We start from the raw sequence: 27,817 nt of genomic DNA, 5'->3' as shown, positions 1-27,817 counted from the left end.
GCTCCGGTCCTCCTGGTGACTTGAGTCGCGATGTCTTCTTCTCTCCGCTGCTGCGCACACTGTGCTTGGGCAGGAAGGAAGTCGGAAGATGATGTCCTACTGTGATAGGTCCAGGCTGGAGTCTGGACCAATCACAGCCCGGACATCAGAAAAGTGGAGGGTGTCCCCCTGAGGAGCGCCAATCGGCGCCCCTGCTGGCCGAGGGTGGGGTCAACCCCCCCATACCCAGGACACAGTCCGGCGCCCGCCTAGTGGGCAAAAATTTGACATTTTTTTTAAAAAATCTTTCGAATTTTTCAATTTTTCCTACGGCACACCAGGCAACATCTCGTGGCACACTAGTGTGCCGCAGAACAGTGGTTGAAAAACACTGGTCTAGAAGACCGTGGCAACTAGCCTGCACAAAAAAACAACAACAAAAAACCAGACTACAGATTTCAGGGTGGCAAATTGTTATGGTAAGAGATCAGTTGGTATCTTGAAAAGAATTACCTGATCGTGACTCAGCAAGTCTTTGAAATGAATGGCTGTGTTGAGAGTGTTGTGTTTGCAGTTCCTGCCTTTGTCAGATTTACAGTAACCTCTCTCTGTGTGATAGGGGAACAGAGGAAGGTAACAAAAGTGATGAGGAGCTATGTACATGTTCAGGACAGGAAAAAGTTGCTAGAAGATGCTAACCCTGCAGCTTACTTACAAAAGGAAGGAAAATACATATAAGCAATGTACAAGATGAGTAACAATGTAGACCGCGGGCATAGGGAACTTTTCTTTGCCAGGAAGAGAGTTGTGCATTGAAAGGAATAAAAGAAATATTTTCTGATGTGTTCCTCCCCTGCTGTGGAAATCTGTGTATGCCATACCCATGTGTGGCTGATGAGTAAATCAATGGCTATTTGGTGCAGGGGATAGAGGAAATATGATGCTTTTGTTTTTTCATAACCTTGGAGTTAGCACTGCACTACTACATCCTACTGTGTTGGTCTATAGTATTTCAGATCCCTCTCTGTAAAATTACTTGAATACACACCTTGTGTTAGATTCTCCTTGCACAAGCAAAGCAAACTGAAGATGTGAGCTGGAAGCTCTTGTTTAGTTGGGTGGCTCATTCAATAAATGAGTAGTACCTTCTCTGTATGCTAACCATCACACAGGGGAGATTATAAGGGTAAATTACCAGAAGCTTATTAGCAGACTCAAGGTTGCCATTTTAGGATGGTAATGATGAGATGATAATGATGATGATAATACTGAGGAATTAGGTTGCACTTTCAGTTATTCAAAGCGCTTCACATACATTGTCTCAATAATCCTTACAACAATCATGTAAAGGTAGATCAGGATTACTATCACCACATTTCAGATCAGGTGTTGGCATGGGACACATCCCGCTTATGACTACCAAGCAACTTTGAGGGAAAGGTAAGATCTGAATGGGGAACTTAACTGGCTTACAGCTCAGGATCTCAGGCACAATGCTTTGCCAGCTCTCAAAGTCTGCTTGCATTAGTGAGGAACTCCAAAGTATTGTGGCCCTGCTCCTTTGATGGTTATTTTAGATCCATGGAATTCTATACTGTGTAAGCCATGGGAATCAAGAAACCATTTATTATGCTTATGATTGCTATTCCCATGATTCAAAAAAGGTGAGCTGTGATTCACTGAACCTGTCAGGCTTTACTGACTGCCTTTCATCTCATTTCAAACTCTGATTCATCCCTTGAATGAGAAAACAAATCAGAAGTTCTAGTGGAGAGGGAGCCAATGTGATGCTCTCTAGGGGTTGTTGGACTACAACTTCCATCATCCCTGACCACTGGCCATGCTGGCTAGGGCTGTTGGGAGTTGGAGTCCAACAACATCTGGGAGAAATCTCATTGGATACCATGGTTCTTGTTCATGAAGTGATTTCTATCTTGTGATAGTGAGAAAAACAGGTCCTATAGAAACAATTTAGCTTTTATTTGTAATTATACAGCAAATACCTCCTGGAGCCCAAGGCATACACTTTAAAAGTTACTTAAAAGTTCCTTTGATTCAGGAGGCACTTTGGAACAGATTTTGATCTGAATTATTCTGTTGTTACTGTACACCTCTGCAACTGAGATCTGAATCTGTTCTTTACATTTCATCCTCATTCCTTAGAAATGGAAAGGTTATAACTTATAAGTGCTTTGGAAATGATAAACAATCCTCCTCTTTGCATAAAATCTGAAACCAATTATCCTTTTGAAAAGCATATGGTTACCCCCACCCACAAACACCCTTGTTTCCCAAGCCAGGATATAGTAAAACACACACACACACACACACACACACACACACACACACACACCCCATCTAAGCTCTGCTTCTTAAATTCTGGAGCACAGCCATAAATTTTAATTGGTAGTGCCAACCTTTGTAATTCAGACTCTCTGAGTCAATTGCACAGAGCATTCCTTCAAGGAATTTGGCCCTCAGAGTAGAAATTGCAAGGTGCCGTAAAGGAACTGTGGCAAATATTCATTGAATTCCGTACATAAACCCTACATAAAATCCCTTCAGATGTATCCAAACCCCTTTTATCTTTACTGCCCAGACACATTTGCATGACTGGCTTCTGAAGAAGCTTGCAAGATGCACATTTCAGGCTCTCTCAGATAGTTAAATGGCATTTTCTTGAACTTTTGGAATATATACTCAAGACTAGAAATGCTTCTAATCTGTTGGTGGTGGTAGTCTAATCGGTAGCAGCAGCAGCAGCAGCAGCAGCACTACATAGCCATTACTGAAAAGCCATTACTGCTTTAAAGTGTTTTCAAAAGCAAAAAAGGAGAGGTTCATATCCCATGAAGCTTACAATCAACAATAGGTCAAACAGCAGACAGACGGGAGGAAGAGGCAAGGACAGCAAAAACTTTCCCCCAAGACTGGCTGTTAAAGGAAAATTTCCCTTTCTCTTTCTGAGACCTTAGCTCTGATTTGAAGAGCTACAGCAGTTGTTCTTTGCAGAGCTGACAAGTAAATCAGCTGGATGTGGACGCATATGGCCCTCAGGTTTAATACGATTGCAAGCCCATGATCTAATACATTGTAGAAAATATGAAAAGAAGACAGGAAAGGAAGAAAAGGGGGAATGGGCGAGTTTATTTGTTACTCAGCCTTTACGGCCAGAGAACTTGGCACATTTACGGGACTTAATAATAGTTTAATATAACTATAATTATTCATAATTTAATGATTTGTCTGCAATTTCTGGAAATGGTTGAAGACATTCTTGTTACGGCAGGCTTTCCCAGTTGGATAAATGGGTCTTTACCACAAGTGCCCACTTGCAGTGGTTTTAGTCTTGTTTTAAAGGCACTGTATGTGTCGTTTTTGTGTTTTTAATTATCTTGTGCAGATCACCTTGAGATGGTGGTTTAGAAGGCAATTAATAAATCAATTGTAATAGTAGTTGTAATAATTAGGGAGGTGCCAGAAACTTCACTATAAGGAAATGGCTCCTCTTGTTGCAAGACCTCCTGCCATGTACAGAGCAAGCTTACCTAAATATTGGAGCAGGCTAAGCTGAATATCGGGTAATTATATGAACAGAACCCAAATTCTTGCCTGCAGGCACTAGCTTAGCAATACCTGTATATTCACCATCTACCTGAGGCATGTTCTTACTGGAATAAAAATGCATGTCTCAGTGTGTATCTTGCAGTTGTTTATGGCAACTCCAGCTACTCCCAACATTTCTTTTAGCTTTACAGTGTTGCAAGCTCAGGCACCACATGAGATTCATTATACGCTGAGAACAGGACTGTGTGTGGACGGTTTCTCGAAATTCTTCATGCTATTTTTGAGCAGGGAAAGAACACGTGCACTAGTTCACTGATTTTCTCCATCTTCTCCCTGTTAGCTGTGACAATCCCACAGTTTCTTTCTCTCCCCCGCTTCCTTTTTGTTTTTATGCTGCCACTGCAGAAGCAACTATGCCGACAGCCCAGACACCATTTTGTTTCATCTGCTTTGCCTCATCGTCTGTAGCATCATTCTGGGGCAGTGTGTGATTATTTATTTTTATTTTATTTTATTTATACATCACCTGATTTTAGAAACAACCCTCAAAGTGGTTTACAAAAATGGACAAAGCAATAAAGTTATCAATACGGAAAATCGCCAACAACAGCTTAAGACTTTCAAAAAGTTACAATAACAATGAACTAAAAAGAGATTAAAACTTGCATCAACTTTCCAAACATTTGGGTAGGCTTGCCTAAACAAAAATGTTTTTGGCAGGTGCTGAAAAGAGTACAGCAAAAACACCTGCCTGAGATCAATAGGCAGGGAGTTCCAAAGTGCAAGTTCTTACAGATGCAGAATGGGTATTATGTAGCACCTGTAACAGAGCCAGTTTCACCAATTGAATCAGTGAAGTGGGACCTTCTGCTTGCTACCCGGAGTGGCTGGGACAATCCAGTCAGATAGGTGGGGTATAATAAGTATATATTTATTATTACTATTACTATCATCATCATCGTCATCATCATCGTCACAAAACCTTCGTGTCAGGCTAATGGACTGGTGCCATGCAGGCTGTGCATTGCTTTACAGTGGTACTTCGGGTTACATATGCTTCAGGTTACATACGCTTCAGGTTACAGACTCTGCTAACCCAGAAATAGTACCTCGGGTTAAGAACTTTGCTTCAGGATGAGAACAGAAATCGTGCTCTGGTGGCAGCAGGAGGCCCCATTAGCTAAAGTGGTGCTTCAGGTTAAGAACAGTTTCAGGTTAAGAACAGACCTCCAGAATGAGTTAAGTTATTAACCCGAGGTACCACTGTACCTGCCTTTCAAATCAGCGAAATGAATCAAATAAACAATAATTAATAATTGGCAGCAGCAAAGATTGTGGGGCTCCCCTTCTTGAATTGCACGAATTGATTCCCATTGCTGTTCCCCAGCATTGCTGTTCCCCAGGGACAACCATTTAATTGTGACATTCTAAATCACACTCCCCATTTGCACTCTTCCAGTAAACAGAGGAACTTCGGCCAGGGCTTTCATAACAGCGCCTTCCCCACCGGGACTCCAGTTCCCGGCCTTCCACTTGCATTGAATTGCCGTGAGGTTGGTACAAGAGGCTGAAGAAAGGAGAGCGGGAATACAGCTGAGCTACAAGCATAAAGGGCCAAGTTTTTCTAAGTGTAGATTTCTGAGCCTGAAAAGAAGTGTTGCTTAGTGGTTAAAGCCCGGGGGGCACAGAGACATGAACTCATGACTTTAGAATCTGTGTTACAGATGCATATTTCTCCCTGAGCCTGTCTCTCTTTCCTCTGCCAGACACTTTCCTTTTTTATTTTTATTTTGGTAGAGACTCCAAGAGAAGCAAGGAGAAAAGTTACCACTTCCGTTACAGAAATAGTAGTAGCCTTCCTGCCTACGCCCCGTTTGCGTGCACTAAATAATTTGAAGGCAAGTCAATTTTAAGAGGCTCTTTGGAAGCTGAAGACAAGTGTTCAGGCAGATGGCGAGAGAAGCCTCCTCAAGGAGGATTAGAGCTCATCTCATTGCCTATAACAGGCCTAACCAGCGTCTGTTTGGGGCAGAGATCCGTATCATAACTCCAATTAGCTGTGTTCAGTTAATTGTGTGTGAACAATTGCATGCATGTAAAAAAAATGTAACAGGGTGGGGTGGTAGCAGGATTGAAATCATGGTACATGGAGAAAAGGGTGAGGTTAATATTTCTCCTTTGTCATCACCCTGACAAAATTCCTCATAGCACAAAGCTCCTCTTATCTCAGAGTGGTGGGGGTGGTTCAGTTTCCATAAAGCTATGCTCTATCTCCTGCTGAGTTTGGCTGTGTGAGGCATGCGAAGGAACAGCAAGAATTGTTTTATCTCTCAGAAGCATAAAAAGCCGGGTGAAAGGGCCCTTTCTGGGCCTAGTAAGGATGACATGCTGTTGACTGGGGCCAGTTCTAGGGAGCAACCAGACTGGCTGCCAGCTTGTTTCAGAACACAGGTAGGGATAGACAAACCAGCCAGCTTCAATTTATGTTGGTTTCAATCCCTCCTCACAATCTTAAATTCGGTTTGCCACATTTCCACATCAGTTGTGATTTATTTCTTTATTTTAAAAGCATTTTGTGGGCCATTTTGCTGAATATACAGATTCTTGCAAGCAATCTCACCTAATATAATGCACATATTTATGCAATTTTGAGAAATATGCCCTAATACACACATTTTTATACATTGAGTTTTTGTAGTTGGAGGACTGCATCAGACAATTCTGGCACAATTGCAAATCACGGAACACACGTTGGACAAAATTATATGTATTATCTGTGGCCATAAGGCATATGGGAGAGCTACCTTGTCTCTGCCACTGTTCTACAGTGGTAATTAAACATTACCTGTCTGAGAATGTTGTCCTGAGGATTAGTTAGAAGCCCTACCTGGCAGCAGAGCAGGGTTCCGTTTGTCCTCGATAGGAGACATGAGGTGGCAGTTTCATTTTATTGTGGGTAGAAATCCCCTTACCCATCCAGCTAGTGATGGGATCTCAAATGAACCAGAAAATTAGCCAGTTTCTCCGGTGACAGTTGCCTCGTTAGACAGCACGCTGCAGGCAAAATTTGCCATGCACAAATCCCAAACCTGCCCATGCAAATGGATACTGTATTTACTTAGGCAAATCTGATATTGATACACTAAAACGTGGCCACTTGAAAAATGAGATGTGGCAGGGTTTGTATGCAAATTTGAGGGCTTTCTACTTAGGTTCTGCTTTAAACAAATAATTAGAATTATATTTTTTATAAAAAAAATCAGTCCAGATGGAGCGAGAATCAGTAGATATGCTACTGAAGCCCTCTTTAGATTATGGTGACAAAATCCTGTATTGCAAAAGTGTTGCTAAGCACATTCCCTTTCAGTCTTGGGCTATGCCTCATTGAACACAAGCCAGCAAAGGATACTCTATCATGTTTGCTTTCATTACTCTTGCAGTAAGATATCTGGGACAGGCTGGCTGTGTAGTTTAATGGAGGATGCTGTTTAGCTTCATTTTACCTTCTGTTGTCCAGGGAGTGGGTGGGATCGTGTTACTGTAAATATTTCACTGGAGGGCCAAGTGGGGCAGTTGGATTGATGATCAGTCATATTTACTTAATGCTTACCTTCAGCAACAGAAGCTCTCAGCTGCTGGTTGTCCCCCCCCCCCCCCCAGGTTTTTCACTGGTGTATTCTTAGGATATCTTCTGCCCTTTTGCTTTTCTCGTGACATTATTTTTCAAAGCTTTTGCTCTTATTGAGCTTCAGCCTAGATAAAATAGGCAAAAAACAAACAAACAACCTAGTGCACTATGTGCACATATGGTAGAAATTATATAAATCAATAGGCTGTATATATATATGTATGGTAGCAACTAGGTGGAGTAGCAAAGAAAAGATGAGGCTATAATGGGAATGGGAGAGAAGGAATGGTAACAGGGAGACATGTTGCCATGTTGTTCAAATGGTACCAGTTAGAATATAATGTTGAGGCTGGGTAAGATTAGCAGGTAAATTAAAGGTAAAGGTAAAGGAACCCCTGATCATTAGGTCCAGTCGTGGCCGACTCTGGGGTTGCGGCGCTCATCTCGCTTTATTGGCCAAGGGAGCCGGCGAACAGCTTCCGGGTCATGTGGCCAGCATGACTGAGTCGCTTCTGGCGAACCAGAGCAGCGCACGGAAACGCAGTTTACCTTCCTGCCGGAGCGGTACCTATTTATCTACTTGCACTTTGCCGTACTTTTGAACTGCTAGGTTGGCAGGAGAGCAAGTCCTAAATGTATTGATCATTCAGCATTCATCTATCCCATAAAAATAGATGGTTGAACCCTGGATGGACACTCAATAGGCCTCTGGGATGGCAGAGAATTAAGCACAGCTTATCCGTGCAAGGTGCTTTGTTCGGTAATGCACATAGTGATCAGTCTGTTGCCCAACAAAGGCTGCACAAGTATCTTTGATGGGAATATTTTGCTTGCAAGTGTAATATTTGCTTTTCACGGTATGTGAATGTGCAACTTTGAAATTCACTTTCTCAAAAGATTAATGTCATCAGGAAAATGGGACAGCTCAAGCTGACAGAGGAATTGACATGAGACATAACAAAAATGGAAAGTGAATGTCAAGCAGTGCATTCTCAGGATTAATTTCTGGGCTGGCGGTGGGGAGGGATGATGATGATGATGATGATGATTATTATTATTATTATTATTTTCCAGCAATCATTTGCACCTATAATAACTATTATCACTATTAGGGAAATTATTTTCCAGCATTCATCTGTTTCTAACAGAAACTACTTGGTTATGTATAATAACAACCCCAGACTGTTAAATGAGCATTGATTTAACCTGTGGGATCTCTCCAGTAGTGGATTCAAGCAATATCCATAGGTAATTGCATTGACTGGGAATTTCTTTCTCACCCTCTTGTATACAAGAGGGTGTGTTTGTGTGTGTGTGTGTGTGTGTGTGTGTGTGTTTTGCAGCACTTTTCCGAGTGTCCAAAAGGTCACGGTGGGATGGGGCATGTACTGGCATTTGCTTGCATTTGGAACAGACCATGTGATAGTCTCTCTGAGGAAGCACAGAACAAGGAAATAAGATTTGTTTTGTTTCCAGCTTGCGAAAGAAAGTGTATGTGTGCATGCAGACACCTGCCTCCTCCCCATCATGCACTAGACAGGACTAACCGAGGATGGCTTGAGGCAGGAAGTTTGAGCACTTTCTTTTTAAAATTCATCTGTTGTATTTTAGCCACTTGTGTTTAAAAATGTGTAAGAGTTAAACTGTGGAAGTGGCTGGGTGATTCCACACACTTGCCTGGTGCTGGATTGACTGAAACAGGCTTCAGAAGTGGAGGTGGAAGGGTTTAATGCAGACTTGGCTCCATAGTTCTTTAGGCCCTCATCAATGCTCCGCCATGACCTCCCTGCCAATTTGGATACAATAAAGGAACTGGAGGCCCCTCGACTGTCCTCGGGTCCAGTATTGGACCACTTTGACCGGATATCTCCAGCCGATGTGGACAGATTCCTCCAAGCTGGAAAGCCCACCACCTGTCCTCTTGACCCGTGCCCGTCATGGCTAATTAGAGCGTGTCCAGACGAGGTGCGGCCCCCCCTGGGGGATATCATCAATTTGTCCCTCGGCACCGGGATATTCCCAGGGGAACTGAAGGAGGCGGTGGTGCGTCCGCTCTTAAAGAAAACATCATTAGATCCCTTAGATCTATCCAATTACCGCCCGGTCTCAAATCTTCCATTCCTGGGTAAGGTGATTGAGAGAGCGGTTGCTGAACAGCTCGGTAGGTTTCTGGATGAAACATCTGCTCTGGATCCATTCCAGTCCGGCTTCCGCGCTGGGCATCGGACCGAGACGGCTCTGGTCGCCCTAACAGATGATCTCCGCAGGCAGCTGGATCGAGGCGGGTCGGGGCTGCTGATTCTTCTTGATCTGTCAGCAGCCTTTGACATGGTCGATCACGAACTCCTGGACCACCGCCTTGCCGACGTGGGGATCCAGGGCACAGTCCTTCAATGGCTGCGCTCGTTTCTCTCTGGTCGGGGACAGAGGGTGGCGCTTGGGGGGGAATTGTCATCGCGTCACTCCTTGGTGTGTGGAGTGCCTCAGGGTGCGATTCTCTCCCCACTGCTTTTTAACATCTTTATGCGCCCCCTCGCCCAGCTTGTCCGGAGTTTTGGGCTGGGTTGCCATCAGTATGCTGATGACACCCAACTCTATCTGTTGATGGATGGCCATCCTGACTCGGCCCCAGACACACTGACCAGATGTCTGGAAGCTGTGGCTGGATGGTTACGTGGGAGCCGGTTGAAGTTAAATCCTTCGAAGACAGAGGTCCTCTGGCTGGGGCGGGACGATATGGGATCGAGGGGGCAACTCCCATCTCTTGCGGGGGTGCAATTAGTGCCAGCACCGTCCGTTAAGAGTTTGGGTGTAATCTTCGATACCTCCCTCTCTATGGAGGCGCAGATTACAGCTATAACAAAGGCGGCATTTTTTCATCTCCGCCAAGCTAAGCAGTTGGCCCCTTATCTCTCTCGCCCTGATCTAGCCACTGTGATCCATGCGACGGTCACCTCCAGACTGGATTATTGTAACTCGCTCTACGTGGGGCTGCCCTTGAAACTGACCCAGAAACTCCAGCGGGTGCAGAATGCCGCGGCGAGACTCCTTATGGGGTCTTCGCTGCGAGATCACATTCATCCGGTACTATACCAGCTGCACTGGCTCCCGGTGGAGTACAGGATCAGGTTTAAGGTGCTGGTTTTAACCTTTAAAGCCCTATACGGCCTAGGACCCTCGTACCTATGGGACCGCCTCTCCTGGTATGCCCCACAGAGAAACCTACGGTCTGCAAATAACAACACCCTCAAGGTCCCAGGCCTCAGAGAGGTTAGGCTGGCCTCAACTAGAGCCAGGGCCTTCTCGGCTGCGGCTCCAATCTGGTGGAATGCTCTGTCACAAGAGACTAGGGCCCTGCAGGACCTGACATCTTTCCGCAGGGCCTGCAAGACAGAGTTGTTCCACCAGGCCTTTGGTCAGGGCGCAGCCTGACTCCCTCCTCTGGCAACCTGCACAGAATTTTGCCTAATCGGTTGCCAACAATTTGATTTTAATTAATTTTATAATGAAATGTTTTTAGAATGTTTTTAGAATTTGACTGTTTGACTATTTGACTGTTGTTAGCCGCCCTGAGCCCGGCTTCGGCTGGGGAGGGCGGGATATAAATAAAATTTATTATTATTATTATTATTACACTAGTGCAACTGGGCTGAAGTGGCAATGTCCTATGGCTGGTAAAAGAAAAAGCCTCTATGTTTTGACCCTGCTGGACTTGAAAGATCCAAAGTTGTAACAGTTTGTTTCCTAGGTTTCAGTTTAACCTGGCAGAGTTGTATCATAGCTGATAACTCTGAAGGGAAGAGGGCCCCTCCCAGCTAAACACATCAGCACTATCAGAGTGCTGATAATCTACCTCTTTCTCACTTAAGTTCACTATTTAAACAAAAGCGTGGAAAAAGAGCATGTTAATTCTTTGGGGTAGGGTAGGAAATACCAGATTCAGTCCCAGTACCGTTTCCCTCTCTGGTTAACAAGTGCTCTACTTCCACCTGTGTCAGGTGAGCCTGTGAAGATGCTGAACTAGTGACTAGAGGCAGTAATGGGCCAGATGAAGCCAACTTAAATTGTGGCAGCACAGAGGCATTGTGGGTAAATGGTGTGCAGTAAGTTTTGAAGCTGGAGGAATGAAGGAAGCTCGATTGTATCATGTCCTTCAGTTTGCAAAAGGTCTAAAATTTCTGTCTTTTGAGCCGCATGCATAGATTACGTAGGGCATTTAATTTTTTGCTGTTTTCTCTATTCTTGAAGGAGGAGGGTTAAATCAACCATGGGATATAATGGTAGCAGTAGAAAGGTTTTATGCCTTTATAGTATGTGAACACCTAAGGCATATTGAGGAGAAACCACTGTGCTTGTTCATAGTGGGTGGCCTATTGGGGTTAAGGAAACACAGCACATATGTCAAAACTCCTGTTACCCCGTTCTTCGTGGCGAGATTGTATATGGATAACTCTGGCCTTCCCAATAGAACTCAGGTCTTGGTGGTAGGCCAGGCAGCAAATCACATTAATACAACGTCAAAGACCTGGAAAGAGATAGGGAAATTTAGGGGGGAGGGCTGTCAAGTTCTTTTTTCTGTTTCTTTGTGAGCCTGACAGTTTGGTTCAGTACAAAGACCTTGGATTTGAGTGCAAGAGAATTGCAGAACTTGAACTACACAAACAGAATGGCAATTTAATAGCCTATATCTGTAGAAGTTGGCTTTGCTGGTGAGCATGCATGAATAAAGGAGTTAATTTTGCCAGTGTATATAAACCAGAATCCTTACGGGAGAGGTTAGGCATTTGCTGTCTTATCACCGATTCAGTTCTTGGCTGGGCTGTGTCTATGTCCTGCCAAATATGCTATAAAGTGAACATGACACTTTGGCTTCACTGAAGTCTAAAAACAAACTTGCATTGATTCAGTAATGCCAGGTAGAGGAAAAATTGTACACTGGGCAGTCCATACACACCCAGTTTGGTGATGACTTCTTTTTGATTTGATTTATTATTTAAATGCAATTTCTGTGCTAGGTACTTCCCCTAAGTAACAACACACAAAATCAACTTCAATCAAAGAAGGGGGCATTTAAAGCAATATAGAACCATGCTTTGTGTAGGTCTCTGACTTTGTATCTGGTCCAGAAACTGCAACTAGTCCATAATGCAATGACCAGCCTGCTCACATGCTACTCCATTGCTAAGAGAGCTGCACTGATTGCCAATTTGCTACTGAATTAAGTTCATGGCTCTTGTGTTAACAAAGCCCTGAACAACTTGGGCTGAAAGTACCTTAAGGGCCACCTGATTCCTTATGTGCCACCTTGATCATTGAGATCTTCTGATGGGGCAAAGTTGGCCATCCTTCATGCCTGAAGGTTAGCCAGTCTTTACCACTGGCAAAACATTAGTGTTGCAGGCCCTGCCCCACGGAACTCCTTGCCAATAGAAGTCTGGCTTGAGTCATCTCCACTTACTTCAGATGTCTTCTGAAAACTCTGTGGTACAGAAAGGACTTTAGAATTTGACTTTTTTTAAAAAAAAATGCATCATTTTTTATTGACATGTTACTGATGTTATTACTGTTGAACACTGCCTTGTTATATTTCTTATGAGAAGGTGGTTTATAAATATAAACAAAAAAGAAAGCCAAAAGTACTGGTTTGTCAAAAAAAATTATGGCATATGTATTGCTTAGCCATAACACACAATTTCGATAGTGGTAGTGGGCTCTCCAGACTGGTTGGCCCCTTTTCTTTTTTTCCGGATGTATTCTACAACAGTTCACTAACACGGGCCACATTCACACCCTACATTTATACAAGGCTTACACCAAAGAATTCTGGGAACTGTAGTTTGTTGACGACATTGGGAGTTGTTATGGGACAGGAAGCTGTTATGAGACAGGAAGTGAAGCAATTTGTCTGTCCCAAAACTTTATCAGGTACAAACAGGAGTGAAAGTGGGATTGCATATAATTATCCTGATACCATCATGAGCACAAATCATCGTGAATGCAACAGTAAAAACAGACATCTGGAGGGACCAATAGAGATAGAAAGAGGGAGAGAATGAACAAAGTGATAAAATACACAGTGTTGATTTGGGTCAGAATAATAATAATAATATCAAGAATAATGCTGGGCTTCATAAAATTCAAAATTTTAACAGCCGGCCTTTCAAGACTGTGAAAAACTACTAGTACTTTAACTGTTTAATGCCACAAGGGCATTCAGGCCATAATGTACCACACATATGTGTAAAGAAGAGAATGAGGTAGTAAATCTCAGCATGGTCACCAGGGCTCAATGATTAAGAGCAATAAAACATGTGCTGAACTATATAAGACTTAAAACCCCGAACACCAGAAAGTACATTTTATTTTACTTTTTTAGTTTAAAATAGCAGTTGAAAAACCATTGCAATTGAGAAATGGCAGCAACAGGAATAAGAGTGTGTATTATTTTATCATAAGAGATTATATTATATTTGTTTCCCCTTACCTAGCAATATTTTGGTTTTCTGTGTGGTGACTAATAACATTCTCTCCTGCTGCAATTTCTCTAACTCTTTGTGATGTTAGGAAAAGCCAAGAGATAATTAATAACCGTCCTGTGATGATAAGAGGATGGCTCATAAGGAAATGAAAATGAATCACTAATGAGGTTCAGATATTGTAAAATAGGGGGTAAGATGCGAAAAAGGGGTTGCAGTCATAGCATACCATATGGGTAAAAGTGTTTGGCATGTCCTGAGGAGTTATCTTAGTTCCATATCTCTATCTCAGTTGTTCTTCAAAACAAATTTACAAATAAGCTGCTGGAATATGCTAATCTCTGACACATCTTTATTTTAAGTGGTGTGGTTTTTGATGTGGGTAGTGATCTATCAGGCAGGTAAACCTATTGCACCTGAGCAGAGGTCGCATGTCCCCTTTCACCACTTGAGGCAATACGGGAACTGCCGCCTTGCCCTGCTGCTGCTGCTGCCACCCCAACCTGCCACCATGGCCTGTTCTGCCACAGCTGCACACCTTGCTGCATCTGCATGGCGGTGGAGAAGCAGCGCTGCCCATGGCACCAATTTCATGCAAGATCACGCCAATTTGGGCACAAGATCTCATCCAAAATTATGTGAGAGTTTGCATGTTCCACAAGATCTCACATGATTTCGGGTAAAATCTCACCCAAAATGGGCGCCATCTTGCCCCAAATCAGCGCTGATGGCAGCAGTGCATGTGCACCACTGGCAGAGGCAGGGGCCAAGTGGGGCACCCATAGGTGTGTCTCCTCAGAGGCTTCTGCCGCCTGAGGAAGTGGCCTCATCCTGCCTAATGGCTGGGCTATCTCTGTGCCTTAGAATACATTCACGATAAGCTTTGTGGAGGGTACCGTTCTATCACCTCAATTATTTTTATTTAAACTTTTATATCTGTTAAAAAATATTTTCTGTATATATAAATTAGCAAAACCCTGTTACAGTGCAATGCTTTTTTTTTTTTTAAAAAAAGGAGGTGAATGCTTTCTCACCACCATTTTAACAAGTTTATTTCCCCACCAATTAAATACTTTCATTCGGCAATAAATGTTAGAAACTGTGGGTTTGTGGGCATTTCCTAGTTAGCAACAGGTGATCTAACTTAAAGGAATAAGCAGTTAGAACTAAACAAATCATTTACTTAAAGGTCACTTTGATTTTTCTCTAAGTGACCACTCTGATGAATTGGACTTTCTCCCCCTCCCACAGCAACTATATGTCATGCCTACTAAAGTGGAGTGAACTTTCTAGGAGGAATATGCAAAAATATCCTTGATTGTGTGGGAAGTTGGATGCAATTCTGTTTGTAGTGTACAGCAGAAGAGCAATAGTAATTAGCGCCAGGAACATCAGCCTTGAAGCTGGATATGTGTGGGTGTTAAGCACATGCAGCAGTCATTGGAAAGTGGCAGCCTTTCTGCTTGAGGGTGGTGCATTTGGGCCCACGGGCATTTCATTTCCCTCATTTCGTGATTCTGCCTCCCACAAATAGTTGAGCCAACAGGAGATCCAGCAGGTGTGTCCTCAAGAAGAAAATGTGGCCTGTAGGGAAAAGCTGCAGATATTCAGCAGTAAATCATGCCACAAATTAGGCTTGCTCTGGGCAGTGCTTCCAGTCAGAATTATTGCAGCCCTGCTTGGAAAGGTGTTTGACCCCTCCTCTCAATCCCACCAAGAGCTTCTATGAGTGCAGGTGATATTTCAGTTATAAAGAAGGTTAAAATACCATGCATATGTATTTCAACAGTCTCCTTTTTGTTCCAAAGCATCCCTGCTGATTATCAAATCAAGATATTATTCTTATTCTTATTAAAATCAGTTTTATTTTCCCTTTTCCCCCTGTAGTGTCAAACATGTATTGTTACTTCAGTCCCTGGGTCAGTTGAGTCATATCACTAAAGCTAATATATAGAGCATAGATGGGCAATCTGTGACCCAAAGGCTGTCTTTGCTGCAGCCTTCACTGGCTCCTGAAACTGTGCTATTCTTCCATTCTATCACATATCTTTCCTTTCTTCTTGTTCATTCCATCCCTTTTTTTCTGTGGTGTTGTCAAACAATTGGAAAAGGGAAGTACTTTACTCAGTGAAAAGGTTTACCAAAATGGTTGTATCACTTTTGGAAAAGACATCATCTCCAACTGCCTGTGCACAAATTGCCCCCCTCTCTCTTTCACCCACCCCCACCCACCCTCAGAAGGGAATAACTTCCAGAAGAGTTGCTATATTGGTCTCTTATACTTTTAAAAAACATAAATCCTTGGTGTACTAATTTTAGAGTAACTACATCAAACCTATTGGGACTTACTTCTGAATAGACTTGCATAGGGTTAGGGATTCATATCTGAGGCAGCCATGTTGAACATTGAAGCAGAGTAGCCTTCATACTGAATTAGTTAACACAGAACAATTTTGTATATGGCACCTCCACTTTCGCCCACCAGAAAAAGAAATTGTATGTGATTCCTGACAGATTATCCCTTGACAGAACAGAAAAGAAAAGTTTGCCTGCTGCTGATTAAGAGTTTCTCTGAGGAAAACCAAAGAACCCAGTAGTGGTCTCTTTTCAGTAGCCTCAAGTAGTGTCAGTGGGAATGCAAATATAATCTCACAAGAGTACTCTATCAAGAATTATTTTAAGAATAAACACTGCACAGGAGGAGCATTTAATCAAGTGATGCTCAAAACCCACAAATTAGCTCCTTGTGAAGGAACACTGGAAAAGTCATGGTCTTTATACGGCTGAGGTGGAAAAGCTTTCGGCGTGCACTGTGTAACACTTGTCATTTTTAGTAAGCCAAGCATCTCAGACAGGAGCTCGAGGAGTGCCAAAGGAAGCCTTCCAAAGCTCAAAAGAGAAAAAGCTCAATCCTCTCCTTCCTTCCAAAGTTATGATTAAAGAAAACATCCCCACCAGCAGAGCTCACTCGTGTCCCAAGCTAGAGTGTTGGGGGGGGGGTGAAAGGAAGATCTCTGTGAAATCTTCTGAAAACACAAGCTGGTGGCTCCATTAGACTCCTTCAGCTGGGGGGTGCAAAGCCTTTGCTCCCCAGCTGAGCAGCCTGTGTCTTGCCACTGCACCCCCATTAGGAATGCAGCGCCACGCGACATGATACGCAAGTGTCAAGATTATGTCTCTGCAGATGCAAAGTTGAGTCGCTTAGGCCAGTGAAAGCAGCTTTTCCGAATTATCTCCAGACATTTTTGCTAGGCTGCCTGCCTCTCTCTAGATAAAAGCAAACAGGGTAGAATAATTTATAGGTAGAGGCCAATTTGCTTGCAAAGACACAAAAGACGGCTCCCTCTCTCCCCCCTCCCCCTTTTTCAAAACAAGATGCATTGTGCCACATGTGAAATGGATAATTTAGGTTAAAAAAAGGCACCCCTTGCAATTTACTTTGGCCCTATTACCACATGGGCAGGATCACATCTATTATTTTTTTAAAATCACATAGAAAAAACTTATAAAGGAATAAACAGAAACGGAATCTCTCATTTTTATTGTCAGATCTTGTAGAATTATTTCCTTCTGCAACACTGACTTCTGTTGACACAGTGCAGAGGTATGTAGCCATGAGTACTGATACCAGCCTGAAGGTACTTGTGGATTGTCAGTGGAGGCGCAGGTGGCCTCCCTGGCTAGCAGTGCCTGTTTCCAGTTCCAGCTGTGTCACAATCTGCAGCCCCTTTTGGACAGAAAGGACTTGGCGGCTTTATTCCATGCTCTGGCAGCTCCCAGAATGGTTTATTGCAAAGAGGTGTACATGGGGCTGCCCTTGAAATGGACTCTGACACTTTCACTGGTCCAAAACCCAGCAGCTGGCTTGCTGGCCAGGATTCCATTCAGGAGAGTTCATATAACCCCAAATTTCAAAGAACTGGACTCATTTCCAGTTCATTACCGGGCTCAATTCAAGGTGCTCACATTGGTGTTTAATGCCCTTAATAACTTAGGCAGAAAATAACCAGAATACCAGCTCCTTCCCAGTTTGTGTGAAGACTGACAGATGATCTGCCACCCTCAGAAGTGTGGGGAATGATGGCTTGGGAGAGGGCTGTCTCTGTTGCAGCCCCTAAATTGTGAAAATCCCATCCCACAGATGTATGTCTAGAATCATCGTTCTATATCTTCCACATGTACAGAAGACATACCATATATATTAGAACGCAGCCTGTTCTTCTGATTGTAAAATGTTTTAACTGATTTCAATATTGTATTTTTAGATCTTTGCAACCCATCCCATGAGCTTATTTTGAAGGGTGGCTAAGAAATCCAATAAAATAATTCTAAAATAATCATAAAGGGGTAAATACCATACTGGCTTTATCCCTTCCTAAATTTTCACCAGTGTTTTACCTGCGTTCAGGTTGGATAGAGAGTGTGACTGTTTCAAAGCATGCTTTTCTTGTGTGCTCTGGATTCTATCACGGTGTTCCGTTGCGCCAGAAGTTGTTTAGTCATGCTGGCCACATGACCCGGAAAGCTGCCTCTGGACAAATGCCAGCTCCCTCAGCCTGAAGCAAGATGAGCACTGCACCCCATATTCACCTTTGACTGGACTTAACCTTCCAAGGGTCTTTTACCTTTTTTTACCTTACTCCCAGGCACACAGGTATAGGATGTAGCCCGTCTTGTCCAGGGGTCCTTTACTCCTTTTTGTGTGTGCGAAGTGGGCATTTAACTGATCTCTGTATAGAGCTACAGCTGATGCTTCTGCAAAAATATGCTCTTGTATGTTTATTTCTTATGAATTTATTTTACATAAATACATACATATTTTTCACCCCAGAGCAGCTTGTACAGATCATTGCAAACAAGATAGCTCCTGGCTCAGACATACAGTCTAAAAGACAGGGCACAAAAGAAAAAGGGGTTGGGGAGGCAGAAGGGGGAAACAAAAGCAAACTCAGGTACTAGTTCCAAATGTTTATTATTTATTTATTTGTTTATTTAGTTCTCTCCCCTCCCCCCATTTTACCCTGGGATAGAAACCATTTAGGTAGCCACTGCTAAGTGACAGTTAAGGAAGATGCACAGACAGTAGTTCTCTCAGCAGAGACAATGGAATCACTTGGCTTCCTTTCTCTCCTTCTGTTCTGTAGCCTGATTTCTGGGCTCCTCGTAAATAGAAAATCTCCATGTATTCCTTTTTGCCTAGGCACACCTGAAGGATCCGTATCTCTTGAGCTGGGAAATAATGCCAGCTCTGTGTGTAACAGGTACGTGCAGCGCACTTTCTTGAGAAATGAGTTGTCACGCTTGTCTCCTTAGCCCACGCCATTAAAAAAAAAAAGTTTCAATTTTACAAGGTTTAAACTGAAACCACCTTGAGAAATGTGGCCTTGAGGGAAGGTGAATCAAGACACCAACTGCTCTGTTCCGTAGCAGTCTCCTCTTCGTGAGGGAACACAGTTTAATATCAGTCCTGGAGCTGATCATCTGTTCCTTTCAGCCCAGTGGAGTGAAAATGGCATAGTGGTGACCATCTGGAGGGAGATTATCTGGAATAGCAGCGCTCACAGTTTTCTATATTAGAGGAAGCCGAGATCCACTCATTCACAGGTGAACACTTCATCATTACGGACTCAGGGTTGACACCAGAGAACTCTCTAAAGCGTCAAGCTCAAGCAGGACGCTGGAACACATTTGCTTAGCGGCACTGAGCAAATTACACCTGTGTTTCGCATGCTGCCCTGCTCTGCCATCTGCTTCCGAATGTAGTCAGAAGTATTTGCTTTATTTTGAAAAAGAGGAGCCCTTTGCAGTCTGTGCTCGATGCCATATCACTTGCAGTTTTGAAAATGAGATTGCGTGAGCTCATTCAGTCCACAGACATTTACATTCAAGGTCGCTGCACAGGCCAAGTTGAGAAGTGGCCTGAGCCTTAACAAATTATTGGTTCCCATGGTGTGGTGTGTGCAAGTGTTGTGAAATAAGGTGGCCCACTGGCAAAAATGACTATACCTTTAGGAACAACTTGTTTGACCCAGTCTTGAAGCTTGACTTCTTTAGTCTGCATATTACAAGTTTATGACACAATGTGTTGAATTAGCTGTCATTTGCGATGAAGGATGGGATATCAATTTAATAAAAGAAATAAATTTGTATGTGGGGGGGGGATAATGAAATACCAAATAAAGGTGATAGAGGTGTATAAAATAATTCAAGGTGTGGAGAAATTGGATAAAGAAAACTTTTTATCTCTCTCTCATAAAGCTAGAGCCTAGGGCTATCCACTGAAGATGAATGCTGGGAGATTCATCTAAGAAGAATGTACTTCTTAGTTAAACTATGGAATTGGTCTCACAAGAGGCAGCGATGGCCACCAAGCTGGGTGGCTTTAATGGAGTATTAGCTTTATCCTCCATGAATTTTGTCTATCACTGGCTTTTAGCCATGAGGAATATATTCTAACTGGTCCAACCCAGGGGATTATTCTTATGTTCTTATGGAACATCTATCAATACTTTTTTTTTTTTGTGTCTTTCTATTTATAAAAGGAGCTGTACTTATTAGCAATGTGCAATATTTTTCACTGACTTTGAACCATATTAAATGCTGCAAAGAAATGCAGTAAAAAGAAAAGGCAGAGCCTGAATGTTGACTCTGGTCCACAAAAAATTAAATAGCTTTTTTAGCCTTTAAGGGGGGGAGGCATTGTTAGGAAGTGGAGCCCAGGAACATGTCCCAGCTCTGTGCTCCTATGTCTTTTGGGCTAAGCTATATCTTGCCCCCTATTACCCTCTTTTATTTTATTTTTTAGATTGCTTACAGGGCAGCTAGGTCCACTGCAAAGTGAACCCAATGTCTTAATCTGCCAGAGGCACTCTGTACATTTCTGTGAATTGGTGTCGAGGGCCTATACCTCGAATCTTTTACATGGTAGAAGTGTGCCCTTAGCAACCAGTCAAAATAGTATGAGGAATTACTCGCTGAGGTAATTTGTGCCCTGATTTGCTGTTCTGTTCTGAAGGAGTTTTCCCCTATATGTTTAGTGGTTAATGATGTCTGCTATAGATGAGGCCTAAGCTAAGAAAGGCAAAATCTCTCTGTTTATTCCTCTTCATATTATATCACGTTTTTGTAGAGTTTATCCTGCAAAATATTATCCACTCCTTTTCTCCCTGAACTCCATCCATGTTATTCAAATGACTCAGCTGACAATTGTCACTTATTCAATGGCATTTGATAAATAGCAGAGGCAAACATTTTGTTTTTGTTTTTTATAATATTTTATTGGTTTTCATTATAACAAACATCTTATAACATTAAAAAATAAAATTTTTAATAACTGTATCATTTTGCATAATGTTTGTACATTCAATACAGTACCGAAATATGGAATTTCTCCAATCCCCTGACTTCCCTCTACCCCCTCCATGGTTCCATTATTTCATTGTTAAATCGTTCATGTCCAAATCATATTTACATCCATATCTATTTTTATCTATTATGATAGTATTGCAAGTGTTTTTTAGAACCCTGCTGATGTATTTACTTGTATACAATGCTTTGTCATATATGCAATAAAAGTTTCCCATTCATTTTTAAATTTGTTATCATCCTGATTTCTAAGTCTACCAGTTACGGTAGTTTGGCCATCTCTGCATATTCCATTAACTTAATTTGCCAATCTTTCTTGAGGGCATTTTTTCTTCTTTCCAGCATTGGGCTATTAATATTTGTGCGGCTGGTCTGATGGTCTCCCTCACTACCTCCAGAAGCAAACATTGTGGAGGTAGCACTGGTGAGGGAGACCATCAGTCATGATGTAACTCAGGTGCACATCAGAGTTTCATTGTTGTTTTAAAAATGTTCCTTCTTTGTTCCCAACACCACCCCTTAAAGAAAGCCAATCTTGCAGACCTGGGGAAATGGTAGCAATAGATGACTTGTTGTTTATCTCATCAAATACTGTAGCAATGCTGGAAACATGTTTGGGTTTTGAAGAAGTAACAAAGGGGGGGGGGGATGAGACATTTGCAGCTGTGTGAGAGCTCCCCCTACTGCTGGTCAGAAATAAACTCTTGTGGGCTCCTCTTGGATGGTGAATTCAAGGCATCAAGGTGGCTTTTCTTTCAAAATATGAAGGTGCTGTAAATAGGTTTTAGTGAGCGGGTGTTGTGTTATGCACAAGTTTTCAGTAGTTTGCATCATTTCAGCAAATGTTTCTCAGTTTGGAATGGTTGAAGCTGAACTAAAAATGAGAAAAGCAAAGGGAATGCAGATCAAGCAAAGGGACAGCATCTGTGGTCTGTGCTCTAACGGGATAAATAATGGTTGACTTCAATGTTTTTCTGGTAGTGCTCCTTTCTAGCCTGTCTCAGACAGCATACTACAATTCCCAGAATTCCCTGGAAAGAGTGGTCAATGGTTAAACCACTCTGGGAATGGACGCTGCTTCAAATGTATAGTGTAGATGGAGCCCATGACTAACTCAGACCTATTCGTTTCAGTGTGCCTTCTCCAAGTAAAAGTTAGTTGAATACAACTCACTGTGGTTGAGAAACCAATGTGAGTATAATGAATGAATAATCAGTCTAATATGATTTTAATGAATGATTTGATTAACAATGCATCTGAGATCTTTAATAATGGAAACGCATGGGATTGAGAAATGAAAAAAACACACACCACCACCACCAGATTTATGCACCGCTATCAAATATGATGTACGGGATAGGCATATAAATCTAGATGCTCCCTACTACAATGGTGGCTTGTGAAAAGACATTTGGATGTCATGGCTGACCAGGATTTGAATCTTGGATTCCCAATAATCTATTCACTCTGGTACTTGAGAACTGAATTCAGGGTCCCTGAGCTTGTCAGGTTTGAGACAAATAAGCTATGCCAGCAATGTAGTGTAATGCTCTAAAGCAGATACTCAAATATGCCATATTTTCTTCCAGAATTATCACTCATTATCGGACAGACAGGCAGCTGAGCTTGGGAGGATACTGTGGCCCTTGTGTGCAAGTGGTTGTCATGATTAAGATGGAAGAATTCAAGTGAAATTAATTATAGGAACCTTTTTTTTTGTCCTTTTGTTATGCAGTTCCGTGCATAGTTTTCTCATGCAGCATGTGGCCTATTTTCACTCTCCAAAGATTTAATTAGAAAGCCTGGTTAAAAGCAAATTAATCTTACTCTGATGTCATACTCTCCTACATCTTCACATGCAGGATACAGAATATAAGGAGAGATCTCATGTGCACTCAAGCATCCAGCACACGTAGATCATCTTTGGAAAATCAGATAAACATGCAGTGAGTTTTAAGTGGGGTTAAGCAGATGTGATCCCCACATATTTACGGAAGATCTGAAAAGGGATATGAAAAATGCTTCCTTTAAAATTACCTCCATCTACTTGCCCGTCCACCAAATAAGAGGTAGAAATGTGCAAAAAGATTGAGATTGTTTTAAGCTTTAAAGTTTTTGTGTTGGTTCATAAGTTTGTTCCAATTGTATGATCCCATGGCTACCATACGGGGAAAATACAATTAAAAAGTTTCTCAGTTACCATCAGGAGATAATATTAAAGGAAGCTTATGAAAGTGAAAGCTCCCCTCCCTTAACATTTTTTTTAATTACTTCCATTTTTTAACCACTTCCCATAAAATATCTTGATGTGGTTTCATATCAACAATAAAAACAATGCAAAAGAATTCCATATTAAAATGTCCATATTTGCAAACAATTAAAACATCTCTCTGTGTGTAAATATCTCCACTTTAAAGGATTATTGAAAAAGGAAATTCTTCAGTAGGTGCCAAAAAGACAACAAAGGTCCTGTCTGATATGTAACAAGGAGTTCCAAAGGGGAGATGCAACCATGCTAAAGGCCCGATTCACATTTTACTGTATCTGCAGGAGACCCTGTCAGGGACGCGGACTTATAAAAAATATTGGGGGGGCCCGGGAAAGCTCATGAATAATAAATAAGCTCATGAATATGCAAATAAAGTGGCGCCGCCTCCTCGTGAGCGAATAGGGGAGAGCGTGCTGCGCCTAGCCCCATGGAGTCGGCGCCTATGAGAGAGCCAGAGAGAGAGAGAGAGAGAGAGAGAGCCCGAGAGAGAGCGAGAGCGCAGCCAAGCCCCCTTCACCGCCTGCCCCCCCCGCCAGCCCCCTCTCCCCTCCTCCCTAGGCGGCAGCTCCGCCATGACCACAAACGGCGGCGGCAGCAGCAGCAGCCGCGCGCGGCCCGGGCTCCCCTCGCCGGCCGCGGGAGCCAAGGCGCGCGATAATTTGCTTAAATTATGTCAGCGGCGCCCGGCAGAGCAGCCCTCTCGGCCACGGCAGCCCGGCTCTCCCAGCCCCCAGGGGCCGCCCTCCTCCCTCGCGCAACCGCAGCGTTCCCGCCCGGGGAGGCGGCGCCCCCAGGAGAGGCGGCAGCAGCAGCCGCGCGCGGCCCGGGCTCCCCTCGCCGGCCGCGGGAGCCAAGGCGCGCGATAATTTTTTAAATTATTGGGGGGGCGGAGCCCCCCCAATAAAATTTTTGAGGGGGCTCGGGCCCCCTCAGGCCCCATGGGGTCGGCGCCTATGGACCCTGTCCTGCAAAGTACAGTGATCAGTTAGCTAGCTATATATGGCATGAAACAAACCTTTTAAATACATTTTAAAAAGAATAAGAAAGGAAAGTTTGTTCATTCTTGCAGCTTACGTGTAGCAAAATAAGATTATATGATAGCAAAACAGTTTGAAATTGTGCAATAAAAGGAGCAGGAGTAGATTTAACTCAAACTCAAAGAATCTGACACAATAACAACTGCCTTTAGAAAAGGAACCCCAGTGCAGGGGAAACAGCTTTTGACCGCTAAAGGAATAGAATATGATCGCACCTTTTCATGACTATAATTACCTAGCTCTAAACTTCTGTGTATGAGAGATTTAAGCAATTTACAGCAAAAGAGCAGCACGGCAAAAACATTGTTGCCACAGTGGGCAGAAAAGTAAGCAAAGATACGGCATAATTCCTCTCTGTTTGCTCACAGGCACCCTGGATATTTATTATTAAACTTAATGATGGGAGGGAGAGACTTCTCAGCCTTATTAATGTAATTACCGTAATCTATTATCAGCTTGTGAGAATAAGGAGGTATTTAGTCTGAAATCTGAGGTTGCTTCCAGATGACCTATTTATTGAGCATTCATCCATTTGTTGGAGATGCTATGCCAGCCACATTCACTGCATATATTTAGAGCGCTATGATGCCACTACAAATGGTCATAGCTTCCCACAAAGAATAATGGAAACGGTAGTTTATTATGGATGTTTAGAGTTATCAGGAGGCCCCTATCCCACCTCCCAGAGCTACAGTTCCCAAGTGGTTTAACAATCAGGCCCTCTTCACATAGAACACTAGAAATGGCAATTCTGGGAGGGAACAGGCAGCTCCTAAACACCTCTCGGCACATTTAGCAAACCACAGCTCCCAGAATTCGTTGGGGGGGGGGGGGACTCTTGTTTTCAAGTGCTTTCATCGTGTTTTCATTGTGTGCTGTGAATACACACACACAGTACCAGCTATTTATTGAACATTCATCTGGCTTGTTTGTGGGGAGGTTCTATGACATTATGTCATGCAATTGTTATCCCACAATTTCCTGTGCACTTTATTGTCACTTTTCTTGCCAGAAAGTCTGATTTCTTTTTTTTTCCTTTTGGCTGGGGGAGGGCAGATTTGTCCCACAAGAGCACCAAATCCATCTTAATAGTGAAACCTGAATTTGCCAATATGAGAGTGAGGCTGTGTGCATACACGTGTATATTCAAAGCACATTTTCCACCCAAAGAATCCTGGAACAATAGTTCACCCACCCACCCACCCCACCAAGCAACAGTTCCTGGGACCCTTAACAGAATCCACAGAATTCTCTTGGGGGGGTTGCTTTAAATGTATGCTGTGTATGCAGCCTGAACCCCACATGCAAAATGGGAATTTCCCAGAGAAAATAATATCCAAACCAAATTTTGGCATGCAAAGCCCGCGAGAGTAAAAGCAACGGTGCACAAGTCCTAATTTCCCTAGCCCTGCTCCCTTTCCTTTTAAATGTGTTTGCATTGCGTTCTGTACCTTGAAAACCCAGGTTGGTTCTTTCTTCTAACACATAACGAGACATCCCCTTGTATGTATTTACTGTCGGTCATTAAAAATGGAGCTAAGCAGTTTGCGGCTCAATTTTACAGGGCAGGTCTAACTTTCTTCTCACATCTGCGAAGACATGCTAGCAGCCAATAACACTTTTATACAATACTCCCCCCCCCCCCACCTCCCTGTTCTTGATTACATAAAGATTGTGCTAATCACTTCGAAAAGCCAAAACACATTTTAAACAGTCTCAGGGGGATGACTATTTTCAAAGCTAATCCTTCTCTACAATTAAACAGTTATATGCTAAGCCTGTGAGAAATTAAAGGAAGCCTCGTTTTCCTTCCATCTTCTGCACCTTGAGTCAATAGGAGAGTGGTAGGTCAGTAGATAGGGAATCTGTGGCGCTCTGGATGTTGCTCAACTCCAACTCTCATTGGCTGCACCCAGGGCAGTGGGATTCACAGTCCAACTGAATGGCCCCTGGACCCCCAACCCTGTTATAAGACACCAGGACAGCACTGAATGAATCAAAGCAATGCAAACAGAGCTTAGTTCCTAGGCATCAGGCAAGGTATATTTCAACATTAAAAAAAAGCTAGACAGAAAACCCTTGCTGCTCTGCAGCCAGAGCCCTCATGCTGATGCTTCAGCATGAAGAAGGGAAAGGATTCATCAGAGCACATGGTTTGCATGCAAAAGGTCCCAGGTTCTCTCCCCAACATCTCCAGGTAGGGCTAGGAGGGTAACTCTGAAGAGCTACAACCTGTCAGTGTAGACAGTACTGAATTAGAAGGACTGGTGGTCTGACTTTGTATACAGCACCTTTTATGTATCTACCACTATGCTGGTGAATGGGACGCGGGTGGTGCTGTGGGTAAAAGCCTCAGCGCCTAGGGCTTGCCAATCGAAAGGTCGGCAGTTCGAATCCCCGCGGTGGGGTGCGCTCCCGTTGCTCGGTCCCAGCGCCTGCCAACCTAGCAGTTCGAAAGCACCCCCGGGTGCAAGTAGATAAATAGGGACCGCTTTCTAGCGGGAAGGTAAACGGCGTTTCCGTGTGCGGCTCTGGCTCGCCAGAGCAGCAATGTCACGCTGGCCACGTGACCCAGAAGTGTCTCCGGACAGCGCTGGCCCCCGGCCACTTGAGTGAGATGGGCGCACAACCCCAGAGTCTGGCAAGACTGGCCCGTACGGGCAGGGGTACCTTTACCTTTTACACTATGCTGGTTATGGCATCAGGGATTTGCACCACCAGGGCTCCCAGTCCCAAGAACAGTTCTAAGTGCATTCAGTGAACATGCTCAGAATCCCCCTTGAAGATCAGAAATGAAGCCGGCAGGGTCTGGCATGTTAGGGGAAGCACTTTGCTCCCCCTCGGCATGTTCTTTAAACTTCTAAATACTGACTCCAGCCCTTTGGCCCTCCAGCTTTTCTGCAAAACCATTACTCACACGTATCAGGGGAAGCTGCCCCCCCCCCCCCGGATTTTTGATTAATGGCTTTAATGTAAGCTTCAGGAAGAGAACCCTGGTGAAGATTATGTGTGATGTAAATAAGTCAGTTTTAAGTTTTGATTCGAATGACTGAATGGATCAATTAAATCAGTACATGGAAGCAGCTTACTTAAGCAGTGCCTTATACATAGTTTACAACACATTCTGACACAGAAAAGCAATCAAGGCTTTGAAAGGCTGGAAAAAGGATACAGTTGAATGATGATCCTGTCTCCACTATTAAATGGAACAAATTTATTTAAAATATACATTTGTACAAGAGTATTGGCACACTGGAATAGATTTGCGTCTTAAGGTTTCACCAAATTGTGTTTTCGAGTCAGAAGTACAGATCCTTCAGGATTTGATTGATCCTGTAGGATTTGATTGGTTGTTTTGCTACATCATTTGAGCTGCAGTCCTAAACAAAAAGGCATACTTTGCTGCCTCCATTGCATCCTCATTATACTATTCGGCAGAGCTTTTCCTGGTAGTATGAGGCCTTTTACAGCCTGGCCCAAAGGAGGTAGCAGAAAC

The 27,817-nt window shown here is 43.2% G+C and overlaps 1 protein-coding gene across 6 annotated transcripts in view; it reads left to right on the top strand.

Moving 5' to 3' along the window:
- Window positions 1-27,817, top strand: part of FLRT2 (fibronectin leucine rich transmembrane protein 2) — an 89,570-nt gene that overhangs the window by 50,346 nt on the left and 11,407 nt on the right. The gene's annotated exons all lie outside the window — the stretch shown is intronic.

This window comes from Podarcis muralis, chromosome 1 (assembly GCF_964188315.1).
Source record: "Podarcis muralis chromosome 1, rPodMur119.hap1.1, whole genome shotgun sequence".
Lineage (NCBI taxonomy): Eukaryota > Metazoa > Chordata > Lepidosauria > Squamata > Lacertidae > Podarcis > Podarcis muralis.
The sequence above is the reverse complement of the archived record's forward strand: the minus strand, read 5'-3'. Positions and strand labels throughout refer to the sequence as shown.